The 24,549-nt window shown below is 46.3% G+C and overlaps 1 protein-coding gene across 1 annotated transcript in view; it reads left to right on the top strand.

Annotated features, from left to right (window-relative positions):
• The first annotated feature begins 21,956 nt into the window (after positions 1–21,956).
• Positions 21,957–24,549, top strand: part of LIFR (LIF receptor subunit alpha) — a 76,943-nt gene continuing 74,350 nt past the window's right edge. The window contains exon 1 of the mRNA XM_033164674.1: positions 21,957–22,427. The gene's annotated coding sequence lies outside the window, so the exon portion shown is untranslated. The remainder of the gene's footprint in view (positions 22,428–24,549) is intronic.

Here is a 24,549-nt window from a genome sequence, read left to right as displayed (position 1 = left end):
CTAGATTTGAAGTGCAAAGGTTTGCCTGGCTGGAAGCTATTTAAGGTAGTATACCTGGGGTTGCATGCATCCTTTTACCAATATGAAACTTCAAGAAACTCTCTCTGCGGTGCACTCTGTTGTCCAGAGAAGCTGATATCATAGTTTCCAGCTTGGAATTCCCAGCAGAAATTCCCGAAGACCATGCAGGAGGCCTACGTAACAAATGCCAAAGAACTGGTCTTGTTTGTTTATTTATCAGATGACCTGTCCAAATACTTCAACTTAGTCAGCAATAACCACGTGAAAGGATGCCTTATGCAGTGAAGGGTTACTTAAAGTACATTAGCTTGGATCCTAAAATAGGTTAACTTAAAGGAAGTTCATTGTAGGAAACAGCCCCGTCTTATCCATAGGGGCTACTGGCGCGGTGAGCCAGGGCACCGGCCCCTCCAGCATGGGGTGCCCCGCGAGCCCGCCGGCATACCATGCGCCCCCTCCCCAACCTGGCCCCGCCCCCATGGGAGGGCGGGGGCTCGCATGCCACCGGCGCAGCCGCTGCCACCCATGCCGCTCCCGGGCGGGCTGCGAGCCAGCCGCCCTCGCCTCCCATCCCGTGCGGGGAGCCCCAGCTGGAGCACTGGAAGCAGGGCCGTCTCATCCATTGGGGCTGGTGGCGCGGCGCACCAGGGCGCAATGGCCTGGAGGGCACCTCTGCCCTCCAGCCCCGCTGGCAGCGCCTGCCGGCAGTGCCCTCTGACTGCCCGGCGGAGCAAGGGAGCTGGCCGGCCATGCCACGCCCTCTGGCTGCCCAGCAGAGCACAGGAGCGTGAGCCGGCCGGCCACACCACGCCATCAGGCTGCCCGGTGGAGCGCGAGCTGGCCAGCCGCACCGCGCCCTCCGGCTACCCGGCAGAGTGCGGGAGCACAAGCTGGCCAGCCGTGCCGCACCCTCTGGCTGCCCAGCGGAGCGCGAGCTGCCCGGCGGAGCGCGGGAGCGCGAACCGGCCACACTCGCCTCCCGTCCCGGAAGCGCTGGAAGGGCGCGCAGAGCCCCGCGCCGCTCCAGCGCCACGCCCCTCATCCCCCGCTCACCCACCCCCCCTCCCAAGGGGTGGCAAGCGCGGGAGGGAGGCAGCGGAGAGGCGGCATGGTGGGGGCGCCGGAGGGAGAGCTGCGCCAGGGCGGCTGATCTCCTTAAGACGGCCCTGGCTGGAAGGGCACGCAGAGCCCCGTGCCGCTCCAGCGTCATGCCCCTCATCCCCCACTCGCCCACCCCCTCATCCCAAGGGGCGGCCAGCCCGGGAGGGAGGTGGCCCCAGAGGTGGAGAGGCGGCACTCCGGGGGCGCCGGAGGGATTGCCGTGCCACGGCAGCTGATCTGCTTAAGACGGCCCTGGTAGGAAACTTTCCCATCCCCTTATTTCCCTTCAGCCCCCTGCGCCCCAGACTCACATTGTTTAGGAAAGACCCTGACCCACTGAAGAGGCTTGAGGCGTGCCATTTTATTTACCTCTAAAAACAGCAGAATAATCACGGGCAGGACTAGGCAGCCCAACACGGTCTGATTCTGATACATTTTGACAGCTCTGCATTCCAGGTGGAGAGGTTTTTTGTGCATGTCCAGGTCAACAAACTCAGCTGTAAAGCAGGGATGACTCTTTAGATGTACTGGACTGCAACTCCCATCTTCCCTGACCACTGGCTGATGGGAACTGGAGTCCAACCACATCTGGAGAGCCCCAAGTTCCTCACCCCAACTGTAACGTATGCTTAGCTGCTAAATGGAGGCTCCGCGGGTCCTCATTTGGCCAGGAAATGTGATACATGAAATGTAGGGTTTGTGATCCATTCCGGAAGCTGGGCAGAAAGACCGCCGCATACAGCCATTCCACGAGGACAGAGCCCAAGCCATCTGCTGCCCATCTCAGCTTTGCTCTGTGCTGTGAAATGAGAAATGTAAACATGAGGTGGCAGCTTAAAAACTGTATTTCTGGAATTTAAAAACATCTCCTGGTGAGTCAGTGGCCCTGAAAGTAGCAACCAAGGCAGCCACAAAGTATGAGCAGAGTCTACCCAGTAATCTTAATGCTAGTGCTCAAACCTTTAATTTTTCACTGGTTTCGAAAGTTCAGGCTTCCATGGGAGCAGGTCCAATGAGCAGCGGTGCAATGTGCATATAACAGAGTGCAATTTCTTAGCTTTCTACGCAGCCGTGCATTGAGTTCAAGACACATGGCTGAGCCTAAGTACATGTAAATGAAAATAAAACTGTATGCTGCTTCCTAGCTGACCCCTTTCCCATTCAACTCTTCACTTTGTCCGCTGTTTCCTGTGTCAAATTTTAGACCTGGCCACTTGTATTCAACAAAACACCATACACACTGTAATAAGAATTCTAAGGTCCCAAATACAAAATAAACGTTCATAAATGTACAAGGCACACACACACCATATGTCTGAAATAGTACAGGAGAGCAACCCTGAAGCCATTTTGACTCTCCCAAATTGACCTCAAATAGTTCTCTGCAAGGAGGAAGGAAATTGGAAAGCCTCTGCATTGTCTATTGCTTACCTGTCTTTAGGGCGTATTTGTGTATGAATAGGGTGAGCCTGTGACCTGGATTCAGGAATTAAAGTATTTACCATCACAAAAGAATGGCCAGGCTGCCCAGGTAAAGCAATCAGTGACCATTAACAGATATCCTGGCAAACAGGATTTCTGCTGTAGACTGTCCCCTTCTGTGATGTATGTATGATGTTTGGGGTGGTGGTGGTCTTGAGCTACAAGGTGGGCAATTTCAAAAGTCTATTGTGGTGTTTCTAGTTGAATTACCACGGCACGTTACTTTAAAGAATAGAGAAAAGACAAGACGTTTGAACCAGCAAACGACCTGTATGAGGGTAAATGAGCAAGAGAGAGAGCTTCCTGGCAGCCCTCATACAGGTACTTTTTATTGAACACAAAACCCGCCTTCCAAGATTCAAATCATCCAATCACAGTGTCCAGAGCAAACTCCCCCCACAGGCCATGTGGCCATGAGAAGAACAAAGAATCTTTGAACTTAGCAGAACTGTTTTGATCTAACCCTACTTCCTAGGCTACAGGTAATTAGCATTCCAAGATCAGGTAGAAGAAAGACACAAGATTGATAGGAGGAAGTGAAAGAACAAGCATCCTGGCCATATTGACACTTCACAGGCCTCCAGGATGTTAGCAGATATACTTCAAAGAAACAAGAGGGACAGATGCTCTGAGGTTATCAAAGATACACTCATTGCCATGTAGTTGTGAGTTAAACAGCAACCAAATTGGAAAAGAGAGACGTGACTCTGTTGCTAGCCAGCAATGGAGTTTTAAGACACAGCCAATTAATGCAGCCAGATTCAGGTCATGTAGGATAAATATGAAAATCATATTTTGCCACCAGAACCAGAAAGGAGCTTTGCACTCAAGCACAACCATAATTGGTCTCGGAATGTCCCGCTCTACCTCCACAATGTTCTTAGGCAATTTATTTATTCCTTATTTATCCAGTATGAATACCACAGTCTATATAAGGGCCTGTGAACCATTGATTGGGGTTCCTCCTCCTTCCTGCATATGGTGAGTGAGGACCCTGTTGCAACAGTTTAATAAAGACCACGCTTACTAGCTGCTTTGCTTCTCAATATTCTCTAGCTGACCTCTTATTTTCTCCTACTGATAGGGAACCCACTTAAGGACTCTATAAGGGGAAAGGAGATTTTTTTTTCTATAACAGTACACATATCTGGTCCCAGCAGCTTTTCCAGGCTAACACTGGGGCCCTTGAGCTGGAGCTGCTCCCACCCTGACCTCACTTGACTCTTTGCCCTCGAGAGGAGGATCTTACTCCTGAGGAGGCCTTGACTTCCAATGATTCCTTGCTTACAGTCAGGCACATCTCCAGATGGGGCAGGTTTATGTTTGGCATTTCAGGTGCCATCTCCCCTGCATCAAAGTCATGTCTTGATGGCACCTCCAATGGAATATTGGAGGTTGCCCATTCCTACCTTTGACAGTCTTGTGTTGTGATGGGGATGAGGGGAGACTTTCAGTGGCAGCCAAATCTGAAAACAGGACAAGTTATTCCATCCCCTTTGTGGATATATGCCAACTATTGCCAGGGTGTTCCCCCCCCCCCAAATGACGGTAAATGCCGTGGATACACTTGCAAAATTTGAGATGCATCTTCTTGTATTACACATATAAGCAAAAAAAATCAAAGGGAACCAACAGAACTAGTCAGGCAATCAATGTAGGGGAAGAAGTTACTTATAAAAGTCGTTTATTGTTTACACTTCATCGAGGGTCCTGTCTGCCAGAACATGTTTTTTAACGCCAACTTGCTATTTTCCTGTAAAAGCTCTTATGGTTTGTTGATATGGACTCTTGTTAATATTTTATACAACTGCAGATGGCATAGATAAGAATCAGATTGTTGATCTAATTATTATTGATTGGGGGGGGGATGATACAGTTTTGCACGGGGTGGGCATGGCCCCAATCAATGCTAAACACATTTAAGGTCCCATTTAGGAGGAACATTTAAGCATATGCTAAACTGGTCCAGTGAAATCCAGTAGGGTTTTAAAAGTGGCTGGATTGCACCTTGAAAATTTGTGGTATCAGTGCAGATAATAACACCGAAGCAGTGGTTTATTTATTTTTAAAATCAGGATTTAGACATTCTTACATTGAGCACAAAGTGCTGGATTCAACTAAGCCATCCTGCTAGTGGAAGCCACTGCCAGGACTCCTGCTAGCATAGGTGCCAACTCCCTGGGGCCCTGGGTGCCTGAGCACCCACAAAATTCCCCATGAAGGGGCTGGGCATCCACTAATTTCAGTGCCAAGTTGGCACTCCTGCCTGCTAGCACAATGGGGCTTTCCCCCCTCACCTCACCTCACCCCACCCCACCCCCAGTCTGCTCTGAAGGGTTGGGGAAAACCACACGACAGCATTCATGGGGAGGAGAGAGGGAATGTTTCCATTGAGCAAGCAGAAATACTTGCGCTGACAGAACAATCTCCTTAGTGCTGCAGTGAACGCCACCCAGAGTCAATGGATTATGAATATCTGATTGTTATCTTAAGTAATACAAAGGAGCTACATTTCCCAGAGCTCTCTGGGAAGAGGGATTGATTGTTAAGGCACCCTGGGAATTGTAGCACTGTGAAGAGAACAGGGTTCTTCTAAGAACTCTCATTACCCTGAGCTAACAGTTCCCAGGGTTCTTCTGGGGAAGCCATGCCTGTTTAAAGTGGTATAACACTGTTTTGTTTTGTTTTATGGACAGGGCAGATGAGGCCATACATGCATGCTTATGAGTAAAGGTTATGACCGTTAGGTCCAGTCGCGGATGACTCTGGGGTTGCGGCGCTCATCTCGCTTTCAGGCCAAGGGCGCCGCCGTTTGTCCGCAGACAGCTTCCGGGTCATGTGGCCAGCATGACTAAGCCGCTTCTGGCAAACCAGAGCAGCACTCAGAAACGCCATTTACCTTCCCGCCAGAGTGGTACCTATTTATCTACTTGCACTTTGACGTGCTTTCGAACTGCTAGGTGGGCAGGAGCAGGGACCGAACAAAGGGAGCTCACTCCGTCACGGGGATTCGAACCGCCAACCTTCTTATCGGCAAGCCCTAGGCTCAGTGGTTTAGACCACAGCGCCACCCATGTCCTTATGCTTATGAGTACTAAGACACAGTGAGATGCACACTGTGCCTTTTCTCAGATTGCTGGTATGTTTTAATTTGCAGACCGTTATGCTTTGAACAAGAACAAACACTCTTGGGGGAGGTTGAAATCTCCCCACCTAGCGCCAGGTATCTATTTCCACCGGTAAGCTTACCAGGACACTTATACATAGCTGCAAACTGACTGCAAGGAGGCGTGGGTTGCTGTGGCACTAATCCAACACTGCCATTAGAAAAGGAATTTTAAACAAGATATCTCTGTCCTTACCAAAAACCACACACACAGGGAAGCAACAACGAAGCAATTCAGCATTTCTTCCCAAATCCAATTGGCATGATGAGAGTGATTTATTGAATTAATGTATCACTTACCCAAAATCAACTTACAGTTCAAAAGAAAACAATTAGGGATGGAGGGGAAATTAATTTGTGCATTGGGAGAAGTGTGCACAAAATTGCAGATGACTTTCTGTGCATATTTCTAAAATAAAAAATAGCCAACGTATACCAAAATGGGGCAAACTGAACAAAAGACGAGGGGAGGAGGGGGGAGAGAGAGAGAGACCAAAATTACAGATTCATTCATCTCTATCTAAATCAGCCCATACTGATACAAGACTCTGTATGCCAGAATTGCACACATGGGTTGCACAATGTTGTGGGGAAACTGCTTCTGTAATGCAACACTGGCAAATGTTCATGAGCTGGGATTTTTTCTCTCTTTCCCAATAAAATGGCTTCTAAACCAACAAAAAGTTGCTTGTTTAATGGAGAAATGGTTCTATGTTATCTAGAAACTGTCCTGCCATTATGTTAAGTAAGACTGGAGATGTGGGTTTATCACCTGCATATTTAGCAATTGTGCAAGTTAAAAATTACCCAGAGAATATCTGAGATGCCTCCAATTATTAACACAGTTTCAAGCACAAAACTATCTTATCTGTTTAAATCAGGGGGTGTGCTAATTGTGAAAGGCTACAGGATGTAGCAGACACGTGGATCTGGGGGCACAGAGCAACTTCCCAAGTGCGGCCGCAAAGTTTGCTGGTCTGCACACTGACAACAGGGTTTCATTCAACATGAAATTCATGTTGAGCCCAAATTTCTCAAACCCCTCAAGAGCCCAAATTTCTCAAATGTCTCAAGGGACTCTTGTGGTGGACCTGTGGAAGCACATTTTGGGAGGAGGGTTCAGAGAAATCAAAGCAATAGCAGGGGGAAATGTTACCCAGAGTTGGCCTTAAAGGTAAAGGGACCCCTGACTATTAGGTTCAGTCGTATCCGACTCTGGGGTTGCGGCGCTCATCTTGCGTTACTGGCCGAGGGAGCCAGCGTACAGTTTCTGGGTCATGTGGCCAGCATGACAAAGCCACTTCTGGCGAACCAAAGCAGAACACGGAAACGCCATTTACCTTCCCACTGGAGCAGTACCTATTTATCTACTTGCACTTTTGATGTGCTTTCGAACTGCTAGGTGGGCAGGAGCTGGGACCGAGGAATGGGAGCTCACCCCATTGCGGGGATTTGAACCCCTAACCTTCTGATCAGCAAGCCCTAGGCTCTGTGGTTTAACCCACAGCGCCACCCGCGTCCCTTACTCAACCTTTATTAGGGAGATAATACGGACCTGCAGAATGAAAACCTTATCGGACAATTGTTGTTAGCAGCAAGACTCGTGATGACCAGATATTGTTGCAAAGTTACCTAGGGTGCCGCACTGATTTCATGGTACAAAAAAGTCTGGCTACTAGCATTAACAGATAATCTAACCAATAAAATGAAAATGGGAATGGAAACAAAAGCCACCTTTTTGGCAAACAGGTATCCCTTTACAGAGGCGTAGGAAGGTCAGGTGGTACCTGGTGCGGAAAATTTCTTGTCAAACCCCCCCCCCCATTGATCCCCCCCTGCAAAAATGGTTTTACGTTATTTCATATTTTCTTACAAAGGAATAATAACAAGTAATAATAATAACAAAACTTTTATTTTTATCCCGCCCTCCCCGGCCGAAGTCAGGCTCAGGGTGGCTAACATCAGATACATAACATTGGTATAAAATCAAACAATAATTAAATTACCTCCTAAAAACATCTCAAAATCAAATTAAAGTCTAATTAGATGGCTTTCCACAGGGTTAGGGTTGGGAACAGTAAGTGCTCCACTGAACTGAAATTTCAGCCTTCACGACATAGGAAAACAGCCAAGTAAACAGCTATTTTGGTGGAGGAGGGTCAAGATATTAACCAGTATGCATGAAATTTCATATATAGCTATACAATCCCTAGTATAGTAAGATAAAAGCTTTGGAGCGGGCATTTTTAAAAAAAAGTTTTTTATGAACCGCCCTAGTAGGGCAGTAATTGTTCCTTGATAATTTGTCACCCCCTCCATTATGGAACATGGGGCGATACGCCCCCCTTGCTACGCCCCTTTATTATGTATGAATCATCAGGGAATAGGGGTCCCCCCCACTCATATTAGCGTATATATTTTTGGCTGGTATGATTGGTTTACAGTATTCAATGTTAACACATGTCTGAAAGTGGTAATCCTGATTCATGTCTCCAAGAGTGGGAGGGTTATATAAAAATACACATTTTATATAAAAGGAGTATACTGTATTTTCAAAAGACTTTTCTGAGAAAATTTGTTGCCTACAGGTCCCCACAGAACAATATTTCACAAAAACAATTCAATATATAAAAGCAACGTTATAAGGGAAAAGTAATTACAAATCCAAGACAGATACAGATAGTGATGAAGATGTCCACTTAAAAGGCCTGTGAGAAAGGAAGGTCTATCTGTTTCGCTCAGCTCTACATATAGTATGTACTTTTCAGCATTTAGACATTTCTGTTGTTGTATTTCTTACCCAGTCTTCACCATGAGGTCTCAGAGCAGGGTTACAGTAATTTTTAAAATGCAATATTAAAATCAGTTAAAACAAATTACAGTCAAGAGATCATGGTAGGTATCATTATTATTATTATTATTATTATTATTATTATTATTATTATTATTTCATTTCTTTTCATCTTCAGAGTCACTTTATCCTCTTTAGGTCTGACTTTCTCAGTTTCCTGTCGGGTGTAAAAGTTGTGCTCCATATAAATGGCTCCATATTTCCTCAAGAGAAGGCAGCATTCTGCTGATTTAGTAAATGATATTAAATGTAAAATGAGCCATTGATAGCAGAGCTAATGACTGCCTAAACTGAGTGTTAATTGCTAATGCATGGTCTGTATGCTCTTGGTTTGTGTCAGATTACACAAATTAACTGTGTTTCCAGGACCAGATGTTGAAGCATCATCTTTAAAACAAACTAATTGGCTTTTAGGATCTATCTGAATTGCAATAAAGAGATGGGGAAGACAGCAAAAGGACTGGCAATGACTCAGGGTGGGAAAGAACGCAATTTCCTTTTTTTTCTAAAGTAAAGCTCTCTAATTTCAGTTCCATTTATCTTTTTGCACAAAGGGGTTTTGAAGAACGAAAGCTGTGTTTCTGCTGGTCCCAGGCCTTGAAAATCCTAATTAGTCCCTCCCACCCACAACTCTACTATCCTTAGACTTGTTCACATATTCTGTTGAACACAGGTACAAGCTGTCTCCACACACACACACACACACACACACACACACAAGTGATTGTGTGGAAGTGTATATACTTGTTGATTTGTGCAGCTCAATGTCGGGAGTGGGTCAACAATAAATCACATGGAGTAAGTGAAATTAATTCTTTATGAGAAGAAACAGGCTGCTCAGTAGTGCCAGGCCTAGTGAGCACAGCAACTCTTCCTGATAGGTCTTTCCCAGGCATAGGAAAACTTGGCCCTATTGCCTTTCCATAGCTGTCTAAGCCTCCTCCTCTCCCAAGTCTCTCATAGGCAATCTGAGACACTGCTGGTGCAGCTGTTTCTGCTCCACCCTCTTGATGCCTCTTTGGGTCCTGGGAGACCAGAGGGAAAGGGAGCTTGTCACAACAGGAAAGGGGGGACTCCCTGCATTCTTCAGCAGCCTGCCTCATCTCTGTCTCTTGGCCCCCCTATGCCCCAACCTCCTCTTCTGCCTCTCAGCCTGAACTGAACACTGCCCCAGCTTCTTCCTGCTCACTAAACCCTGTTGTCCCTTCAGGTTCTGACAATTCCTTGTCCCAGTCTGCTCTCTCTTCTCCCTCTGGCCACTCATCGTCATCCCACCACCAATCCCCAGGCTCTGAGTCTTCATCCCTTGGGGGTTCCCCAGCTGGTGCCTCTCACCATTCCCGTGTCTAGCCAGTCCATGACGCTCAACTATTGTGTACACAGTTTGTATGCTCATTGAACATTACATGTGAATAACTGTATGAGTGTACAGTATAGCCCAGCTCCTTGTGCTCACAAGTGGAGTGTACAGTGGAGGTGTGTCTGCCCCTAATCAGTACGGAGGAGGAGGAGGAGGAGGAGGAGGAGGAGGAGGAGGAGGAGGAAGAGGAGGATAAACCAACTACAGTTGTACCTTGGAAGTTGAATGGAATCCATTCCGGAAGTCCGTTCAACTTCCAAAACATTTGGAAACCAAAGAGTGGCTTCTGATTGGCTGCAGGAAGCTCCTGCAGCCAATCGGAAGCTGCGGAAACCCTGTTGAATGTTTGGGTTCCAAAGAACGTTTGCAAACCAGAACACTCATTTCTGGGTTTGCGGCATTGCAGCCAAAACGTCAGAGTACCAAGGCATTCAGGATCCAAGGTACGACTGTACTTGTTTTGTACAGGAGAAGCAAATGGAAATACTTTCTTCAGCAGAAAACCACAGCCTCCTATTCCAGTTCATAAGGAGTGATCCCATCCAAGCACTTTCTGTTGCAAGCCATTGCTCTGGGAAAGAATTATGTGCATGGATGTTAGCCAGACACAGTGGACGTGCCATGCAGTTGGGAAGGTGGTGAGGAAAGTGGTGCTATGAGTTGCTGGCAAACATGCTGGAGACAATGCAAGAACAGATAAGCTGGTGGGTGTCAAGCAATGGAAAGATGAAGGCCTGAACTTAAGATGATAAATCAAGAGGACTCCATGGGAAGGACTGGAATGTTGCATTCTTCAGCATTTGAGCAAGGAGACTGCTACTTCGACAGCCTTACATGAGTGATCACTGGGTGGAGGAAAGTATATTATGACTATGACATCCTTGAATTGTTGAAATGGGAGATGCCTAGCTTTCTCACACAAGAGAGAACATGTTTTAACCTTTTTCACCTTGAAAAACAACATTGTGTTGATTTTTAGCAATCACAAATTAGATTCGTCTGAAAGTCTGCAGTTCTAGAACTGGGAGAATAGTAACACTGTGGGTCATTAAACTGTAAAGCCTGTTTTGTCTCAGTTTTTAGCTTTGTATTCTTTAATAAACCAATGCCGCAATCCTATGCATGTTTACTCAGAAGTAAGGTCCAGCGCCGAGGGCCTTCTGGCGGTTCCCTCGCTGCAAGAAGTGAGGTTACAGGGAACCAGGCAGAGGGCTTTCTTGGTAGTGGCGTCTGCCCTGTGGAACGCCCTCCCACCAGATGTCAAGGCAATAAGCAACTATCTTACTTTTTAAAGACATTTGATAGCACCCCTGTTTAGGGAAGTTTTTAATGTTTAATGCTGTATTGTGTTTTAATATTCAGTGGCTGGGGAAACCCAGCCAGATGGGTGGGGTATTAATAATAATAATAATAATAATAATAATAATAATAATAATAATTAGTAGTAGTAGTAGTAGTAGTACTCCTAGGTAAGCATGAGTATGTTCGCATGCTAACAGTGCAATCTTAAACATGTCTGCTCAGAAGCAAGACATGCAGAGTTCAATGGGACTAACTCCCAGGCAAGTGGATATAGGATTGCAGGTCCAATGTGTTATTCTTAATGGATTTCATATTTTAAGTCACTCTGGGTGTCTTCGGATGGAAAGAAGGGATGTAAATTTGATTGCATGAATAAATTAATAAAATGGGTTAATGTGTAAGACTTGGATGTGTTGGAGTTTGGTAAATGTATTGCAGTGGCACGCAGAAAGAAATAGTTTGGCGAGGCTGATGGTTGAAAGGATAAAGAAAAATTTAGATTTATTACTCATATCACAAGTTTTAGATTTATTACTCATATCATAAAAGGCCATTCTAAGTACAGGTTTTACATGGGGCCAAGGCAGAGCCAAGAAGTTAAGACCAGCGCATGTCGACTCATGCTTTAACTGACTTGCATTAACTAAACTCGGAGAAGAAGCAGGAAGTAAGTAAAAGACTGGAAGAAATCTACTCTACCAATGAACAGTTACTTATAGGGAATGAACAAGTGAGGATGAAGAGCAGGTTGCCTTTCTGCCTACCCCCCACCCTCACACCCGGTTAAAGTAACTTAAGAGTTGATGCTTAACTCACAATAGGCTGAGGGGGACCTGGGTTTAAGCCTCTACTACGCAGTGCTGTTTTCAGCTAGAACATGTTGCAGCGCAGTTCTGGCACCTCTCAGTTGGGCGCTGTTGCGGGCCAGCACTCCCCCTGCCCGCTTCTTGCCTTTACATACTTCTGAGAAGCTCAAAACAAACATTTCATGTCAAAACAGAAGCTGGCCAGCGTGTACAAGTCTACCCTTTTCTTTAGATCTATAACTCTACCGTGGGGTGGATTTTGGTCTTTAAATTTCAGCGCTGCCCTGTGCGAGGCCCAAATTTGGAGCCCTGCCCCCCCTTTCCGTTCTGCTCAATTCACTAGGTCCAACTTCCAAGAGACTCCGATCTACTCCCACTATAAAAAAAATCTGGCAGCGATCTACCCATTGGATTGACCAGAGTTGCCGAGCTTTTAGGGGGGAAGCTTCATAAAAGCTGTTAAGCTTTCTTGGGGGGGGGTCAACCAAAGTTGTGGATCTTTTTTTGGGGGGGTGATCGACCGGGGTCCCATGATTGACCAGGATCCACCAGGGAACCTGGCGATCTACCAGTAGATCACCATCAACTGCTTAGATATCCCAGCACTACGTCATAGTTGCAATGCCCTATAACGCCCCCTAGGCTGTGCTGCCATAAATCCACCTCTGCAAGGAGCAGCATGCAGGATCACCAAATAAAGAGGGGGTGGGGAAGAAACAATCCCTCTGAGATCTTGAAACTGGGTGGGCTAGACATTAATAAGGAAGCACATAAAAATAAAACTTCAGTGGATGTTGTTGGCCCAGAGATGGAAAGAAGACAAAGTCCTGGCCAGAGAAGAATGGCACATTAAGTTGACGGATTATGCCGAAATGGCAAAAAATGACCGGAAGAATCAGAAAACAGGAAGACCAAAATTTTAATAAGGAATTGGGGGGGGATTTATAAATTAGCTTAAAAACCATTGTAAACAGTTAAAATCGTGAGTAGGATTGGAATAACGCTTGTAGTTTAATGGTGAATTTTGGATATAATGGAGATGTAAAAGATTTGGATTATTATAAAAGATGCAGGAGGAAATGATTAGTGATAGGACCCACAAAGGGGAGGAGGGAAGTCCAGGAGATTCTTGGGAATCTTGTTTCTATGTTGTATGCTGCATGCAAAATTCTAATTTGAAAAACCAAATAAGTAAATTTAGTTTAAAAAATAAATAAAATAAAACTTCAAACAAAACAACAAGAATGGGAAGTTCTTCTCTGTTCCCCCAACTCCGCCTGGTTTCTAATTAAGGAGCTTGTTGCCATTTCCTTGAATGTGCACATTTATTTCCAAAGGAAAATGTTTCACTTAGTAAGGAAGGAAATTGTGGGGGTGGGGTGGGGCAGGGAACTGGAATGCTCCTTTTAATCGCACTGGGCAATCGTATCACAATCTTTGGCAGAATAAGGTGACATCTGATGTACAATTTGTTCCCGGTCCTTTAAAAAATGTTCACTTCAGTGCTAGAATCCCCTGGAGGTAAGAGCAATCTTGCAGTGGTTCCTTCTGGGCCCAGCCTGACAACCCTTGTTGTTTCCAATACTTCTGCACCCCCTTGGGCAAAAGCTGTTTCCTTGTGAATGAAACACAACACATGCAGTCTGTCCAGCACAAGATTTGCTGAGCTGTAAACCTCCAGAATCGTAAGTCTCACTTCAAATTGTCCTTCAACCACCCATAACATTGTGCAGAATTCATTTTAATGTCTCAATGCCAGGATTTCTTCACCATACGTTTTTCTTCTGTGTGGGATGCCCCAGTTGTATTGGAATATAACTTTGGAAATATTTGTTACTTGCAGAGCTGTTCAGATTTAGACTCTGGAATATATGTGTTCGACATCGCTTCCGCATCTTCCTTCGTTACTGCCAGTCATTGGGAAGCGTTTAAGGTTGAAAACTGATGCTTGAGTTTTAACATTTAAATGGATGATAAAATATTAAAGTGAAAAAGAATCTGAGGAAACTCTAGCCGCTGCTTTTGTTTTGCCAGGTATTAGATTGCATTCCTAATAAAGGAGACAGTTGGGACGAAGTTCCAGGGGCTTTGGGTTTTTGTGAATCTCCCTTCCTGAGAGGGTCTTTGGCACAGTGCCTGCTAGTGGCTTCCCTCCTAAATTTACTATTTGCCTGCCTCCTTTCAACACAGATTCATAGAATCATAGAACTGTGGAGTTGGGAGGGACCCCCGAGGGTCATCTAGTCCAGCCCACGGAATTTCAACTACAGCACCCTGGAGAAATGAAGTCACATAAGGCCTTTGCTCTCATTAACTTGATTGCAGCTCTTCTTGTCTCAAAAAGCAAAAGTACAGGCAAGAACTGAGAAAGGACAAGGCCATAGATTTTGTTTAAAAACAAAAAAAACACCCTGCAGCTCCATTATTATTATTATTTTTGGAAGATTAAGATTTTGAGAAAGGGTTCTGACCAGCTCAAGATGTCCCTGGTTTAACCGTTTTATGACTCCCACCCACAACCCAATGACATCCCACCAGAACTTTCTCCTGTGAAAGCCCTAGGGAAATGAAAATATTTGTGTGGTTTTGCATCTCCTAGTCATTTATCTGGGTCTTGAGGCAGAAAGACCTTTGAGCAAACCAGGCCCTTTGTGTCTTGAAAACGCTAACAGGAAACATAGAAGTGAGCTTGTGGCAGGAGAGTTGCTGAAGAATAGGCTTCCCATATCATTCGTTATCGCGCGGAAAGGAGGCACCAAGTAAAAATTGCGGAAATGGGAAACAATTACTTACCAGATTTTGGGGGGGGGGGAGGCAGGGAGTCCCACACTCAGTGAAGGCATCCGCTTCCCCCCCCCCATTCCCCTCTTTAAATAAATCTCGAAATCCACATGCCTTTAAAAGCCAGGACAAAATGTCCCTGAGGAGTTCTCGCAAGGCCAAATATCCCGTGTCTCTCGCTTTCCTTTGAAATGACTGTACAACAGAGAAGGTTCCTCTGACTTACCACAGCAGAGTTCGGACCCTCCAGGTGTTGTTGGGGCCTCCCATCAGCCCCAGCTAGCGTGGCCAGTGGTTTGGGATGATGGAAGTTGTAGTCCAGGCATATGTGGAGGACCACATGTTCCCCACCCCTGTAGCAGAGGAACCCATCTTCAGCCAACAAGAAGTATTGATGGCCACCAATTTGAGTGGCCTTAAAAGTGGATTAGACAAAATCATGGAGGCTATCGAAGGCTACTAGCTATGTTCTGCCTCCACTATCTAAGGAAGTATGCCTCTGGCTGCCAGTTTCTGGGAATCGCACGTGGGGGAGAGTGCTGTTGAGCTCGGGTCCTGCTTTCGGGATTCTCATGAGAGTCTGGTTATAGCCACTGTGAGGACAGGATGCTGGGCTAGATGGCAGGATCCAGCAGGCCATCCATACATTATTTAACACCAGTCTTTAACCCATTTTAATGCTTTGATCTCACTGCTTTCTTTGGATGTCACTATGGCTCAATTTGAATGAGCCTAGGCAAACTCCCCTCCTTCACCCTGGGCTTTTGTTTCCATTTTTTGATTAACCACAGTTCAGGTTTAAAAATAAAATAAAATAAATGGTCACATTATAGTACAGTGGTACCTCAGGTTACATACACTTCAGGTTACATACTCCGCTAACCCAGAGATAACGCTTCAGGTTAAGAACTTTGTTTCAGAATAAGAACAGAAATCATGCTCTGGCGGTGCAGCGGCAGTGTGAGGTCCCATTAGCTAAGTGGTGCTTCAGGTTAAGAACAGTTTCAGGTTAAGAACAGACCTCCAGAATGAATTAAGTTCTTAACCCAAGGTACCACTGTATTGTATAGTGAAATACGTCACAGACAAGAATAAGTATACTCTCTCTCTCTCTCTCTCTCTCTCTCTCTCTCTCTCTCTCTCTGTGTGTGTGTGTATCGGCAAAGGAAGTGGGTGGCGCTGTAGTCTAAACCACTGAGCTTCTTGGGCTTGCCAATCAGAAGGTTGGCACTTTGAATCTGCTTGATGGGGTGAGCTCCCATTGCTGTGTCCCAGCTTCTGTCAACCTAGCAGTTTGAAAGCGCACCAGTGCAAGTAGATAAATAGGTACTGTTGTGGCGGGAAGGTGAATGGCATTTCTGTGTGCTCTGGCTTCTGTCACAGTGTTCTGTTGCGCCAGAAGCGGTTTAGTCATGCTGGCCACATGACCCGGAAAGCTGTCTGTTGGCAAACGCCGGCTCCCTTGGCCTGAAAGCGAGATGAGCGCCGCAACCCCACAGTCACCTTTGACTGGACTTAAGCATCTAGGGGGTCCTTTACCTTTACCTTTTTTACCCAATATGACAAAGCTCAGTCCTTAGTCTTCTGATGATGGGTAGTGGGGAGAGAATGAACTTCTTTTCTGCTCTCCAGTCTCAGGGCAGCTGGAACGGAGTGATCTTTCTAGCAGAGAGGGAAAAGCATATTATTTGCAGCTGCTCCTTCTCTGGCTGATGGCCAGGCAGGTCCTCCCTTTGCCACGATGTTCTTCCTGGGAGGTACAAGCTCCCAGGGTTCCTTAACATAACAACGTAAGAACAGTCTGCTTGATAATAATAATAATAATAATAATAATAATAATAATAATAATAATAAATTTTTATTTATACCCCACCCTTCCCAGCCAAAAACCGGGCTCAGGGCGGCTAACACTAATTAAAATCACAGCAAAAACATAAACACAATCAATTTAAAATAACAGATTAAAATACAAATTTAAAAATTCAACATTAAAACTGCAGTCTCATTTTCAAATAACCCACCAATAAAAGAATGAAGCATAAATATCAAACAGAAACCAACCCAAAGGCCAGGTGGAACAGCTCCATCTTGCAGGCCCTGCGGAAAGATGCCGAATCCCGCAGGGCCCTGGTCTCTTGTGATAGACTGTTCCACCTAGTCGGGGCCAATACTGAGAAGGCCCTGGCCCTAGTTGAGGCCAACCTAGCATCTTTGTTGCTCGGGACCTCCAAAAGATTATTATTTGAGGACCTTAAGGTCCTACACGGGACATACCAGGAGAGGCGGTCCCTTAGGTACGAGGGTCCTAAGCCGCATAGGGCTTTAAAGGTCAAAACCAGCACCTTAAACCTGACCCTGTACTCCACCAGGAGCCAGTGCAGCTGGTAAAGCACTGGATGAATGACCAGGCCAATGACCCATCTAGTCCAGAATCCTGTTCTCACAGTGACCAACTAGATGTCATAGCCCTCTTGCCTTTGGCAGAGCCCAGAATTTGCTTCTCATCTATGGACAGGACCAGCCCTGTTTTCACCCTAAGGATCATTGTCTGAGACAGATATGCACACACATTTGCTTGACTAAGAAAAAAGCTCCCCAACTTCTTTGCTGTGCAGTGTATTGCTTTGTTCTGCAGTAGCAGCGGCCCAGCATGTCTGTCTTTCTTCGACAGCCAATGTGGTGTAATGGTTATAGTGTTGGACTCTGATGCTAGGAGACCAGGGTTCAAATCCCCACTCAGCCATGAGTCCACATGAGTGGATGACCTTTGATCAGTAATTCTCTCCCAGCATAACCTACCTCAGAGGGTTGTCGAGAGGATAAAATGGGGGGAGGAGAGCCACACAATGCCATATTGAGCTTATTGGCGGAAAAGGTGACATATCAATGTAATAAACAGTAAATGTATTATTTTGGCTCCTTTCTTCTAACATCGATAGTACATCATCTTGGCAGGAAGTGCGGCAGTTGTGATGGGAGAGGTTGGACAATAAGAGAGGATGCAAAGGGGAGAATAAAGGGAGAGCTTATTTGTTGCAGATCAGGAGGAGCAGGACGCAAGGGATAAGAAGAAACCCTGTCTTGCTTTGGCACCAGAAGCCCATTAATACCATTATCGCAGCTATGTGTGTTGCAAGCCAGACTTCTGATACACTGAGAAGGGACACTTCTATCAGATGGGAAATCTGTTTATCCTTGGCTAATTCAGTCAAAGTCTGAGGGTTTTATTGTACTTATTACAACAGAGCCAGTGTGGTGTAGTGGTTAAGAGCAACAGACTTGTAATCTGGTGAACCGGATTCGCGTCCCCACTCCTCCACATGCAGCTGCTGGGTGACCTTGGGCTAGTCACACTTCTTTGAAGTCTCTCAGCCCCACTCACCTCACAGAGTGTTTGTTGTGGGGGAGGAAGGGAAAGGAGATTGTTAGCCGCTTTGAGACTCCTTCGGGTAGTGATAAAGCAGGATATCAAATCCAAACTCTTCTTACAATTCTATCCCACCTATCTTCCAAGGAACTCAAGGCAACATATATGGTTTTCCCTGCACCCTTCTCCGTTTTTATCCTTAAAAATGACCCTGTGAGGCAGATTAAGCTGAGTGATAGTAGCTGGCTCATGGTCACCCAGTGATCAGCTGCGTGGGGATTCGATTTTAAAGTTTCAGGTCCTGTTTAATTTCCTTCCACCTATGAAATTTCAAAAATAAGAAGAAATACAAGGGCTGCAACCGAGTAAATACATTTTAATCAATTCATCGTAAGAGGTTTAATGGATTGAATGTTTAAAATTTCACCTGGTTAAAATCTTATTTCCCAAAAATATTTCTATTGTTCTTAGCTAATGCAAACATGTGCCATTGCAAGCTATAGGATGGGTCCCACCACATGCAGTTTTGATTAAGTCATGTATTAAAATTATATTTCTTATTTCTAAAAAATCTGCTGCCTGACTAACCAGGGCATTCCCCCCCCCAATGACCAACAGTGCTATATCCTGTGCATATTTACTGGGAAGTAAGCCCCACTGTGTTCAACACAGCTTACTCTTACTTTAATTAAGCTAACTGACCGACTGACTGAACATTTCAGCTCTAAGAAAAACACAGAGCACATTTAAATAGCACATTTCAAGTATTCCTAACAGAAATATATGAAGCTGCCTAGGAGACCCTCTGGATGAGCTATTTATGGAACATACATCCTGATTTGCTTGCACAAGGTTTATGTGGAGGTTAGATTACACCCAATCTTTATTGAGCATTTCTTCTGATTTCTTTATGGGGCTCTTGGATGACAATGAGCAGCCATCCTGGTCTGCGGAGGGGGCAGTATTTACTCATCTTCACATTAGTCATTCATTCATCCCACTTTTCAATGCAGTCCCCATTGCTTTTCCAAACCACAGAAAGTATTTAAAAAGTGGTTGTGTTGTGCTTGGACGACATAGAGCTGTAATATATTTTAATTGCCCCCAACCTACAGTTTTGATATGTGATTGAATCATTCCCACAAAATAGCGGCAGCCTGGAGGCAGCCTTAGACATCGATCCATCTAACATTGGCAATGATTATCTAGGGTTTCTCAGAGAGGGAAGACTTTCCCAGCCCTGTCCAGAGATGCCAGAAATTGAACCCGGTACCTTCTGCATGCAGGGCATGTGCCCTACCACTGAGCTGTATCCCTTACTCTCCTGCAAGAAAGCCCCACGGGAAGCTGTCTTTCATCAAGTCAGACCATGGGTCCATCTAGCTCATTGTTACATGACACTGGCTGGCAGTGACTGTCCAGGTGTTTTTCGTTAGACTGCTCTGGGAACCGAACCTGCAAATCTGTGACATGCAAAGCTTGTGCTCAGCTACTGAGCGTACAACCCTTCCCATGCTTGATGTACCTTATCCCAGCAATATTTACATCAACCCTGTAAGGCAGGCCACTGTTATGATCATCTCCATATTTGCTGTGCGAAGCCTGGAGAAGAATCATTTGTTCAGGAACTTGACTATGGAGTTCCTGGTTAACCCCTTTGAACTGAAGACCTCCCATATTCTGCTGCTCAGCTACATTGCAACAACTCTCCACTGGTGGTCACACCCACATACCCAGGATTAAGTCCCATTGAACTTGGTGGAGTTTACTTCTGAGTAACCAGGCCAAGAACTGGATATGGAATAACTGATTGGTTCAAAATTGAGAAAGGAGTACGACAAGGCTGTATATTGTCTCCCTGCTTATTTAACTTATATGCAGAATTCATCATGCGAAAGGCTGGGCTGGATGACTCCAAAACCGGAATTAAGATTGCCGGAAAAAATATCAACAACCTCAGATATGCTGATGATACAACCTTGATAGCAGAAAGTGAGGAGGAATTAAAGAACCTTTTAATGAGGGTGAAAGAGGAAAGCGCAAAATATGGTCTCAAGCTCAACATAAAAAAACTAAGATCATGGCCACTGGTCCCATCACCTCCTGGCAAATAGAAGGGGAATAAATGGGGGCAGTGAGAGATTTCACTTTCTTGGGTTCCATGATCACTGCAGATGGTGACAGCAGTCACGAAATTAAAAGACACCTGCTTCTTGGGAGAAAAGCAATGACAAACCTAGACAGCATCTTAAAAAGCAGAGACATCACCTTGCCGACAAAGGTCCGTATAGTTAAAGCTATGGTTTTCCCAGTAGTAATGTACGGAAGTGAGAGCTGGACCATCAAGAAGGCTGATCGCCGAAGAATTGATGCTTTTGAATTATGGTGCTGGAGGAGACTCTTGAGAGTCCCATAGGCTGCAAGAAGATCAAACCTATCCATTCTCAAGGAAATCGGCCCTGAGTGCTCACTAGAAGGACAGATCCTGAAGTTGAGGCTCCAGTACTTTGGCCACCTCATGAGAAGAGAAGACTCCCTAGAAAAGACCCTGATGTTGGGAAAGATGGAGGGCACAAGGAGAAGGGGACGACAGAGGATGAGATGCTTGGACAGTGTTCTCGAAGCTACTAACATGAGTTTGGCCAAACTGTGGGAGGCAGTGAAGGATAGGCGTGCCGGGCGTGCTCTGGTCCATGGGGTCACGAAGATTCAGACACGACTGAACAACTGAACAACAACAAACCAGGCCAAGGGATTTCAGCATGGAGCAAGAAGTTTCTTCAAGTTCCATCTGTGGATCTGTGTTGTGATTATCTACTTCCCTCCTATATAGCACCATAAATGAAGAAAATGTACAAATGCGAAAGAAGGCATGCCAGTCCAGAAGGGAGAAAATCCAGAGTCAGGCAGTACCTTTATTGGGACCACCAAAATGCCACAAAATAGTTAGATAACATGGGACAAAAGTGTGAGGGAATAAAGCTGGGGGAGCAATCTCCATTCTTGCTTGTAACACCCATTTAATTCAGCAGAGCTTAAACCTGCAGTCCTATACATAGTTAACTGGGAGTAAGACCCATTGAACGTAACTGCTCTGGAAAGTTGCAGTGAAACTTTTAAAGTACACGTAAAAGCATTTGAGCACATTGATTCCTCCTTTGTCCCTTATTTTAATCTGTAGACTCCTTGAGGGCAGAGACCTATCTAATTTGCCTATTTAACTGCAGGGCACCACCTGAACCTGGAAGGTACTGTATGATGTTTCCAGTTCACTGTAAGGCATTTTGTGCTTTTCACACCCATGTGCACTATGATCACAATATTTTTGTTTTGTTTTACTGAGAAGTCCAGAAAATAAATGCAAGGAGTCTTACTCACAACACAACTCATGATAAGAACGTAGATTTTCTTGCCGCTCGTGCCTAAGTATCCAGACACGTGGGCGCTCCGGCGGAAAAAGATGATCCGATATGAAATACGGGATTAGTTAGCCCTGTGGAGTTATCCCACGGTGGCGCAGCTTAAGTGGTAATTTTAGACTTTGCTTGGTCTGACAGTGGGGGTGGGGGAGCCTTTAGTTGTACTTCAAAATGTGCCCAGCTGAGTTTGGGGGTCCTAGTAGTATTGCCCCTTCTGCTGAGCGGACCCCTGGACTAGTCCTGCCCTCCAAATCCTGCCCCTGAAGGCCCCACCACTGGGGTCAAGAGGCGGCCAGGGGCAGCGAGACACTTGGCAGCTCGCAGGCAGCCGCACAGAAGGCGCTTGTTGCTTGTCCCTCTCCAGCTCCTCCTTCCGCCGCTGGAGCCACAAGCCGAACCTTTTCCATAGGCTGCTGCTGCTGCTCTTCTGAACTGCGCTCGCCGCCTGCCAGGCCTCGGAGCCTCTCGCTCGGACCCATTCGCCCTCGCCAGCGACGGACCCCGCCGCCACCTCTCCAAAAGGCTCCCCAGCTCCAGGGCGCACGAGGCCCGGCGCCAAAGCGCACAGACCGTCTCCTCGGTCCCCGCGCGCCCATCCCGCTCGGAGGGCGCCGGGCTGCTCCCGCTGCCTCCCCGCCAGTCTCCGGCTTCCTGTTGGGGCTGCGCAGGAGCCGAGCCCAGCGGAGGTGGGGCCGGCCCGGCCCAGCACGCCTGGCACCGCGGGTCATGGAGAAGCGCGCCGGCGGGGCGGAGGAGAGGCGGCGTGAGAAGGTGAGGGGCGCAACCGGGGGAGTTCTTTGGGGCGGGTGGGTGTGTTTCAAAGGGGATGTCGGGCTTGGAAAGCCGTGGGAATGGCAGGGCGATCCCGGTCTCGCCGGCGCTGATGCGGCTTTCGGTCCTGAAGCGGCTTACTCGGGGGTAAGTGCCCAGGACTCCTATGGAATTTGCGTCCAGGGAAGCTTGGTGAGACCTGGGTTCGTGGGGAAGGACACTTCGACCCGAAATTATTGGGCAGCGACTTCCATTGATTCGGATTCCGCTTCTGGGACAGGAGGAATGCTTAGAGACGCAGCTTGACACTCCCCCCTCCCCACATCTCTCTCTTTCATTCCACACCCCCCCCCCCAACATCTCTCCCTATTTCGGACGCTATTCCCAAAGTTGCTTGCTCACAGCTGAGTCCTTTTTGCCTCTTTTTGCCCTTTTTTCTTAACAGCGACTTCTCTCCCCCTCCTTTCCCCGCCCCCAGCTGTGGTTATTTTCCCAGAAGGGAAACCGATTCCTATTTTCCGCCCACCCCGGCTGTTGGATCAAAGCCCCTGGAGGGGAAGCGGGAGAGACTACCCGGTCTAAGCTGGGCTCTCCTAAAGGTCGAGACGCTGCTCAGAGACGCGGTCTAGAATTGGCAGCCGCAGCTGGATAATCGATTTCTCCGTTTGAATTCCGGGATCCGCCAATCGGCGGTTCCCTAAGCACCCTCGATCCCACTGAGAGTGGCTTTTAAATTTGTATTTATTCAAAAAGCGCTTAGGACCGTGGGAGAGTAAATCAACACTTCAGTTTGCGAGTATGTTGGTTTCGGTTCTGATTAGTTGTTTTCAATGTAACGGCAGCGAACGCAGTGAAAGATATTTGTGTTCTCCCTTGTCTATACTGTACCAGTAGACCAGCCTTTCTCAACCTTGGGTCCCCAGATATTGTTGGACTACAACTCCCATCAATCCCTAACCTGCTAGTTTGGATATGATAGGAGTTGTAGTCCAACGACAACTGGGGACCCACCATCCCTAACCACGGGTGCTGCTAGCTAGGAATGATGAAAGTTGTAATCCAAAAGAAATATGGGGACCCAAAGTTGAAAAAGGCTGCTGAAGACCCTTGCCCGGTCCCCCCCATCTTTTTTCCCTTTCTTTCCCTTTGGGAATATTGGATTTTGTTTGAGTTATCACGGTTACGGATTGCAGATGGCCTGTGATACATTGGAGAGAGTGAGAGGGCAAAGAGTGACTCAGAGCTATTCCTTTTCCTCTCTGGGGAGATCATCTGGAGGTGGTATTGGCAGAACATCCAGTGAAAGTAATCCAAGGTCATTGCCAGGAGTATCTGGCTCCCAACAGAGTTGCTTGAAAGCAGTGTTTGGCCATTTCAGCCAACCAGTTTGTTTTAATTGCCCAGGAAGGGTTTCAGGTAAGAGAAAAAGGCAGTTGAGTCCTGTGCCCCCAAAAGTCATCCCAATTCCCCCCCTGCAAAAGAGGGTATCTGAAGAAGTGTGCATGCACACGGAAGCTCATACCAAGAACAAACCTAGTTGGTCGCTAAGGTGCTACTGGAAGGAATTTTTTTATTTTTTATTTTGTTGCAAAAGAGGTGTTGGGGTTTTCTAGAGATTGGGGGGAGGAATTCAATTCACTTTGCACTTAAAGGCAAACCATCCTAATTCTCGCTTTTCGAAACAATAGGCGAACTGAAACCAAAAGGCATTCTTCGAAATCAACACTTTTCTGAATTCTGCAGTGCAGCTCCCCAGCCGAGTAATGGGTGTAAAAATGCAGATATTAAATGAAATTACAAATACGCATTTGCTCTGCTCTGCGGAAATGGGTATAGCGAGCAAAGTTGCACCTATCCATTAAGGACAGTAGCACTAAAATGTTGGTGGATTGAAAAATGGATAACGGAACTGCAGAGAACTGAACTTAAAAGTGGGGGGATGAGAAGCTGAAATTGGCAGATTTGCCAAGCTGCATTCTCAGGGCAGTTTTGAACTTTGCATACTGTGTGTGCAGTCTCGAGCAGACCTTATATCGTGAGAGGGCTGCAGGTGGTGCATGTTTTCTTTCTAGAAAAGGCTTCTCTGGTGCTCCATAGCTTCCCTAGCTTCAGAGTTCATGTG

Source organism: Lacerta agilis, chromosome 11, assembly GCF_009819535.1.
Source record: "Lacerta agilis isolate rLacAgi1 chromosome 11, rLacAgi1.pri, whole genome shotgun sequence".
Lineage (NCBI taxonomy): Eukaryota > Metazoa > Chordata > Lepidosauria > Squamata > Lacertidae > Lacerta > Lacerta agilis.
The sequence above is the reverse complement of the archived record's forward strand: the minus strand, read 5'-3'. Positions and strand labels throughout refer to the sequence as shown.